The sequence below is a fragment of the Rattus norvegicus genome, chromosome 2 (genome assembly GCF_021556685.1).
Source record: "Rattus norvegicus strain SHRSP/BbbUtx chromosome 2, alternate assembly SHRSP_T2T, whole genome shotgun sequence".
Taxonomy (NCBI): domain Eukaryota; kingdom Metazoa; phylum Chordata; class Mammalia; order Rodentia; family Muridae; genus Rattus; species Rattus norvegicus.
Genome location: NC_141535.1, coordinates 32,169,235 through 32,178,063, shown reverse-complemented (window position 1 = coordinate 32,178,063; position 8,829 = coordinate 32,169,235).

Genomic DNA, 8,829 nt, shown 5'->3' with positions numbered 1-8,829 from the left:
TTCAATAATACTAGAAATAATAAAATATACCAACCCAGATAGAATAATGAAGCAGAAAGGAAACAAAATACCCAGAATGCCACAGGCTGCTGCTTCTCAGCACCCACATTCTAGTGACTCATTGGCCGTTTCTGTAACAATGTCTGTGTCTTCAAGGACTCGCTGCTAATTTGCTTTTGGTTCCTTTCTGTTTTCTTAGAATTTATGACTGGCATGTTGCTACAATGAAACGATTTCTGGTCTGCCTTTATAGGTTAAACTTGCCATTAGTTAGCTTTGTTTTCAATGGAGAATCTTAAACACTTAGGGATGTCATTGTCACCACCTCATTAATTTCCTAACGAGTAGAGTATTACTCCTAACATATTGAGATGTCTAGGCAGCTTTTTATTTGTTTAGGAATTGTGGGTAAGGCCTTATACCCATTCATTTTCAGTCAGACTTCCAGAGTGTGAGAACCTGGAGAGAGGCAGCCCTCCAGGCCATCAGAATGTGTCAGGTTGTGCAGCCCGCCTTTTAGACCTGTAGAGAAATTGAGAGGTTTGAAGAACTGCTTGGTACTCTGAGATCGCAAGTCTGACTCTGATACTCCTCTGGGGATCACTGAACATGTGATCTTTATTTCTTGAATTCTTTCATCTAACGAACTTTCTAAATAAATAATCCCTGTAACAAACATCTCACTCAACAGGCAGATTTATAAGACAGAAACACGTACCATTTCAAAATTTTTGGTCCAAATTTCCCAACACAGTTTTTAGCACTTCAAGATTTTAGTCTAAACATGGCCATATACTTTTCCATAGATAGACATATACTTTATAATCCTAGAAGCAAATTCTATTCTATATTTATGAACCAAGTCCAACAACCAATCAGGAAGCCAAGCCTGTGCCCTCATAACTCCCAGGCTAATGGGAAATGACATTCGGATCAATAACACTGCCAAGAATCTCAGCACTATCAATGTTTAAGGGCTCACTTTTAGAACATAGGTACAAGCAATAGCCCACCGTGCACTCCCACTAAAGGCACAGACATGATTGTTGGCTGTGGTGGTTTAAACAGGTTTGGTCCCCATAGACTTGTGTATTTGAATGCTTGACCCATGGAAAGTGGTGCTATTAGGAGGTGTGGCCTCGTTGGGGAGTAGGTGTGGTCTTATTGGAGGAGGTGTGTCACTTAGGGTGAGTTTTGAGGTCCTAGAAGCTCAAGCCAGGTTCAGTGGCTTCTTGTCTCTTCCTGCTGCCTGCACATCCATCCAGATGTGAAACTCTCAGAAACTACATCTGCCTGTATCCCACCATGTTTCCTGCCCTGACAGTAATGGGCTAAACCTCTGAACTATAAGCCACCCCCAATTAAATGTTTTCCTTTATAAACGTTGCCATAGTTGCTGGGCCATGGCCACACCTTTGAGCCCAAAACTCAGGAGACGAAGACAGGCAGATCTTTGTGAATTCAAGGCCAGCCTGGTCTACAGAGCAAGTTCCAGGACAGACAGGGCTACACGAAGAAACCCTGTCTCTGAAAATCAAAATAAAAACCAACCAAACAAACAAACAAAAGAGTGGCTGTGGTCACGGTGTCTCTTCACAGCAATAAAACCTTAACTAAGACAAGAATGTGTAGTGTGTTCATGGTCTTTTTTTGTTGTTGTTTTTGGAAAGACCTGTTTGTTCATATCGCCTATAGCCTAAAACGTCTTTAAAAAGTATTTTTAATGTAAGATTCTCTGCAGGCTAGGGTACACACTAAAGGAAGTCTTTACCCATTTTCTTATTTCTGACTCCGGATTGTTAACAAGTATGTCCATTCCCATGACACCACTATCAAACCAGTTTTCTAGCTACCACTAAAAGACCTACCATACGCGAGACACTCCTTGTCATTTACCACATATATTATAGGATGGATATTCTTACCTCTCTGCTTATATAATCGTTTCAATTTATTGTGGGACCTACATTCAGGAACATGAGTAACCCACCCAAGATCACACAGTCTAAAACAGACTGGGCAGGTACTCAAAGTTAATTCTATCTGCCATGAAACACAAATTAATACATGTGAATCTGTGAACCCAATCTGACCAGAAGAGTTGGATTAAAGCTGTCTTTAAACTGTCTAGTGTTTTTCTTTCTCTTTGCACCAAAGGATGGTGTCTCCCCCATTTCCCAACCTATGGGCCATAACCATCAGAAAACACGATGTCAGGATATCTAATTTCTTCTTGTTGTTCTTTTGTACACAATTACCTAAAAAACTGCAACCACCTGCAAAAACAGAAAACAAACAACAAACCACAAACCGCTCCACCTCTCGGAGCTCTAGCATTTATACACCCTCTGAAGAGTACCCAGAATTCCAACTGTTGCACAATCACAGAAACTATCTGCTACTGGCAAAATCACTCTCCTCTTAGAGCACGAGGCAAATCATAGTCAGCTACTGTGAACAATCAGAAGCAGTCCCATATCCTAAACCTTGGATTAAAGCTAAAACATATTCTTATAATAGTTTTGTATTTTTTCAAGAAACCAAAATTCTCACTACAAGCAAATTCTCCCCAACCACATCTTCCTTTCCTATCTTAAAGAGAGAGAGAGAGAGAGAGAGAGAGAGAGTGTGTGTGTGTGTGTGTGTGTGTGGTGTGTGTGTGTATGTGTTATCCTCAAACAGTAATTCAAATTCTGATGGGAGGGGTTGGGGATTTAGCTCAGTGGTAGAGCGCTTGCCTAGCAAGTGCAAGGCCCTGGGGTTCGGTCCTCAGCTCCGGAAAAAAAAATTCTGATGGGAGAGGGGTTATTAGGGAGAGTCCCAAATCTTCCTAAACTCAGAATCAGCAGAGTAGTTTTAGAGTCATACTCATCCCTGGGCCTCTGTGCAGACCCATTGAGTCAATCTTTAAAGATAGAGCCCAGGGATAAACAAATTAAAATCTCTCAACTGATTGTAGCATCCAGTTATCCAAGGTTGACTGAGCAATATTAAGTACTATAATATTCAACGCAATTGATTATATCTATTAAATAAGCAATCTATTCCAAGTATACTTCTGTGCCTGTTACAGGGGCCAGCAACCTCTTCTAATACTAAGTTAATACTTAGCTATGAGTTTTAAAAACCGTGGATAAACAGCTTTTAAGTATATCAATCTTCTCGTAGAACTGCTATATAATTCTATTGCTTGGTTTCTTAGCCTTCTTGATTTTGTGATATGTGGTATTCCTATTTGGTTTATACATTCTTGTATTTTCTAAACCTGGTAATTTTTTGAAGGGTGATTTGCAAGCTGTCTACATCAGAGTCAGGTGCTATGATTCTTTAAGAAAATGAAGATGTCTAGATCCACTAAAGACAGAGAAGCTAGGCCTTGAGAGGATGACATCTGGGAGTCATGTCTTTACCAAATACCTGGAGTAGTAGGTCAGCAACAAAAGGTGGAAGGACTTGGCTACATTACACTGATTGTATGATACTAATTAGGACACCACAGCCCTTGATATATATGACAGTTTACTAAACACATTGCCTTTGTGAAACATACAAAACATGGGCTTGCATTCTGTTCTAGTTTTTCTCTTGTTGTGATGAGACGTCCTGACAAAAAGCAGCCTAAGGGAGAAGAAAGTCATAGTGGCAAGAGCTTGAATGTACACATCCCTGTTGTTCATTCACTGCTTAGTGTTCAGCCAGTTTTCTCTACTCATGCAACTCAAGGCCCAGCCAAGGGAATGATGCCACCCACAGTGGGCTTGGTCTTCCTACATCAATTAATAAGGTTTATGCACACACACACACACACACACACACACACACACACACACACACACACACAGACCAGCATACTTCCACTTCAAATTCTTTAGTTTAGAAAACAATTTGGTGTGTGTTTTTGTTTGGTTTTGGGCACCCTTTCCTTTTAACAATCTCAAGTGGATCATAAAGAATTTGAGATCAGGATCAATGGGCCTTGCTAAGCTTCTGTATAGATAGGTTTAACCCAGAGAGGGCTTTCTATGCTGGATAAGCCAAGTGTCTAGGTATTGGTTTAACCAGGTGCACTTTTAAAAAAAATACAACTTTTAAATGTAATAATTGTAACTACTACAAATTATGTTGATGAGTGTTTTAATCTTTTGCTTTTGAAATGTTTAGTGTCTTGAACTGGTTTATAATTCACTGTCCTTGCTGAATCAAGTATGGATACTTTTCAAAGCACAACCTACAGACTGTCTATTAGAACCAGCTGGTTGGATTCTTTGAGAGAAATGAAGATTCCACCAAATGCCATGGTACATACTTGTAATCTCAGCACTCAAGCAGACACCACAGGGGAATTGCCAATTTAAGTCCAGACTAAACTGTATAGCAAGACCTTGTCTTGGAAAACCAAAACTCAAATAGAAAAAGAAGGACAAAGGAAGAGACGGGGAGGGGAGGCTCAGGCTCAACTAGATCTCATTATGTTTGTGTGAACCAATAATGGACCTTAGGAGCATTATTTAAAGACTTAGTATTTTTCATTTATTTGCATGAACTTTTTGCCTTTGTGCTTGCATTTTGTGCTGTGTGCCTGGTGCCTACAGAGGCCAGAAGAGAGTGCCAGATCCACTGGAACTGGACTGAAGATGGTTATGAGCCACCATGTAAGTGCTGGCGACTGAACAAAGTCCTCTGCAAGAACAGCAAACACTCTTAACCACTGAGCCAGAGAAGCCCAATGTGACAACATCTAACTCCAAACTACCAATCTCAGAGCTTAGCTGTGGTCCCCAAGTTCTTAGAAAAGGTGTCTGTTTCACAACCGTCATGATTGACGAGCCAATGTGTATAAAATTGCTTGCTGTCTCGTACAAATGTTCCATTCAGTGTAAAAATCAGCCTCTTATTACATTAGCACTTAAGTGATTTGTTTAGGAAAATTCAGAATTTAGTTGTGTGGCTTTCTGGCAGGGAGGGTTCACTGCAGTCAGTCAGGAAAAGGGATATAGGTACACGCACACACAAGTGTTCACATGGTCTCAATGTCGTGAGGCAAGTTTCCCTCTAGAACAGCAGTTCTCAACCTGTGGGTTGTGACCCCTTTTGGCCGTGGCATGTCAGATATCCTGCACTTTAGATATTTACATTGCAATTTGTAACTAGCAAAGCTCCAGTTATGAAGTAGCAACAAAGTGATTTTATGGTTGAGAGTCACCATGACATGAGGAACTATGTTAAAAGGTCAAAGCGTTGGGAAGGTTGATTTAGATGGACTGTTTTCCCTCCTCCTCTGGCGGTGTGATGATTGCTAGTGGGGAAGACTGGCACAGAGCAGGAATGATGTTGCCACTCTGGGTGGCTTCTCCAGACGATGACCAGCTGCTCTATGTAGTCAGAAGTTCCTGTGCATAGCAATTCCTGGGAAATTTGTGTCTTCTGAACAGAGTCTCAATGCTTGCTTGACTTACCATGAGACTAGTAGTCAAGATCTCCTGCTATGCCGTGTGCACATCCAAATGCTTTGCTCTTGTCCAGCAGTTTCACTCTGGCGCACGCCCTTGGCTAAGTTCACAAGCACCAGGCAAACGGCACCTGGCTTGGAATGCAATGACCTCATTCTCCTCGACAGAGAAAAGACCTGGTCTGCCAAGTCCCCAGTCTGACTTTTAAAATGTCACGGTTCTTGTCTTCAACACAACCATGAAAACTTAATCTACTTTGGAGCTCACATGGTACTCTGGAATATTCCAAAGCAATGGGCAGTATGGATAATTTCATAAAGCCATCCTCCCTTAGAAAAGCATAGCCATCATCTGCAGCACAGACAACAGTCATGGAACTGTGCACCACGCATTTTAAAAAGACATCTGAGTGTCGTTCTGTTCAGTTCTCACAGTGAGTCAGAGAGGTGGTGTCCTCCAGCATCTTTGTGCCCACAGAAGGCACTGGGACACATAAGTAAGTTGAAGCTAGTCATGGTCAGAGGAGAAATTTACTCAACATGTCAGACTCCAAAGCCTTTCTTTCAACCACATAGATGGACCAGGGTACTTTTGTGATAATGAAATAATGTTACATTGACGTTCACTCAGCAATAATGTTACATTGACGTTCACTCAACAATAATGTTACATCGACGTTCACTCAACAATAATGTTACATTGATGTTCCCTCCGCATTAGCTGTGCAGTAAACAACTTGGACATATTTTAGGGGTAGTATTTCACTCAATCATGTATCCAATGGGCCATTATTTGGCAGATTGAAATAAGGTTAAGGAATTAGCCCCGAAGGTCACAGGAATTGGAAGATTCACATCTCACATTCTGAAGTGAGTTTGCCAGTCAGTTCTCATCTCCTAGGAAAGAACTGTAAATAGAATCTAGAGTAAGAGTTAGAGCTTACTATAATGGTATGTTGGAGCTCGAGGTAAGTGGGGGAGCTGGGGAGAGGGAAGCAGAGGGATTCTGCAGCCAGAGCACAGAGCAAAGCCAGTGTCTGTGTAGCACTCACTCCCTAGTGAGCAAACTAGAAGAGCAGGGCTCCAACCCTGAAGCACACCCTGAGACTGAGGCTAGAAGAGACACAAGGTTATCGTCCCCAAGCACCAGAGCAAAGGGTCAAATACAGTCATGGAGACGAAACAAAGACTTGGGTGACAGTGAGCAGATCCAAGTGGCTGTCAAGGAAGATGACAGGCTCCAAAACAAGCGAACTTCAACGAGGCTAGCAGGATAACTATGGGGAGGTAGCCATGGGCTAGAGTTTGAGGCTTTGGGGTATAGAATGAAACACCATAAGCAATGTAGAGATAACATGGTCAACAAGCTTGGGGAACAGTGGGGGGGGGGGGAGCACAACTCCTCCCATAGCCCTCTTCAGACTCCAGGATCTAAGTTAGCCAATCGTGATGGGCCTGATTTCTGAGCTCTTCCCCTTAGGGATAGAGAAGTAAATAGTCTCCAGCACAGCACAGCTAACGAACACATCCTTTTGCCTTCAGCTCCCCTTACTCTGACAAAGCATAGCCAGCCACTGAATGGGTTGAAGGCTTCTGTCACGTGAGCACCTCGACTCGATCGCCTTCAATAAAACATGTCTCTCCTTGTTCTCGCTCCATCCAGCTCCCTGGACACCCATGTAATCATCTTTGTGAAACCCCCAGGAGTCCTGCACAGCAGAGGGAGGCAAGAACGAGCTTCCAGCTCCCCGGGGTGAACTGGAGACTGAAAACCTTTCACAATCTCCATTTGTTTCTGTGACTGCGGAAGTAACAAGCGTCGTGGAAAAATTACACGAGCACATCCAGAAAGCAGCTATTATCCGATGGAGATAAGTAAACATGACATCTGGTTGAGAGTGCTTAGACGTACAACGTTACGTCATTGGCAGCTTTCCTGCCTGGTGCTCTTCCCTTGGCATAGGCTGCATCCATATTCAGTGTAAGCATCTTAGTGACTGTATACCAGCCCATCAGACTTCCCTACTGCTTTCATAGTGGGCTGCCTGCTTAACACTCTGCCTTCTAAGTTTCCTCCACATGCCTTTGGACATTCAAGATGCTGATTCCAAGACCCAAATGATATGCTAACTTAAGCTTGAGAAAAAGAAAATCTGAGTTTAACCTGAGCTTGGCCATTGATTCCCCAAACAGCTGTGGGCAATCACTTTTCCCTGTGTGACGGGTCCAACATCTGTCATGTTATCCTGTCTGGTTTAAAGCACAACAGGATGACAATGGAGAAAATTCCACCTGGTAAGCCATGGCCCTTAAGTTCCAAACCCAGCCCAGTGTGGGAAGAACTGGTCATTCCTTTTGAGTGAAAGGTACCCCCCCCACACTCCATGACAGACATTGCGCAAAGCACAATGCTTGCTTCCTTCTTTCTTTCTTTCTTTCTTTCTTTCTTTCTTTCTTTCTTTCTTTCTTTTTTTTAAGCTGCCTTCTCCCAATATCACGATATAGTAAGAATTATTATTATCCTCATGTGGTGAGAGAGAAAGCTAAGTCTCAGAGGGATAAAATAAAAGAGCAGAGGCTGAGAAGGTAAAAGGACAGGGTGGATTGCAGCCAGAGGAGCTCTCGCCCTCCTAAGGAAAGTTCTCTTTCCCCTAAGACTGGGCTCTGGAGCCATACCCAGAGAGAGAGCACTTGGCCTGCTGTTGCCTTTCAACACTAATCATGTTGTACATTTCAGAAGCCAGTGGAAGTGTGTCCATGAGGAAAATCTGTTCAGTATTCAAATCAAGAGAAGGAAAGAAAGCAGACATGGGAAGAAAAACCTCCGTGGAACGAGGAAGTCAGGATACACTCTGAAAAGGAAGCCGAGGCCTCCAGATCAGTCAGTCCCGGTCCTCGCCTTCCTGTTTGAGTAATTTAATCATAAAAACACCTGCCTCTGAGCACCTTCCTCATCCTGTCCCACCCCAGCACACACGGGGAGATGGTATTTTGAGTCTTGGTAACCGACACACAGATCTATTTTTGTGACACATCCTTCCACATCCCTTCTCCACGCTGTCTCTCCTGTGGGTCCCTCCCTCCCACCCCCGCACAACTGAGAGCTCATGCAGAGGCCTCAGAATAGAGAGAGCTCCCTTCCCTGGCTCCCTTTCCCAGGATGACTCACAGACTACACAGATCATGGAGACACAGGAGGGCTGATCTCAAGCTATTATCTCTTGCTTTGTTTAGCACCTTCCCAGCCACCCAGAGTCAAGGGCTTGCAGCTCAGCTCCCGTCAGGTCTGTGACTATCTCTTCCACATCCAAAGGATGCTCAAGCATTCTGGAGAGGAAGATGTTAGGGACAAGATGGTCAGCGATGTGAGCCTATCAGGA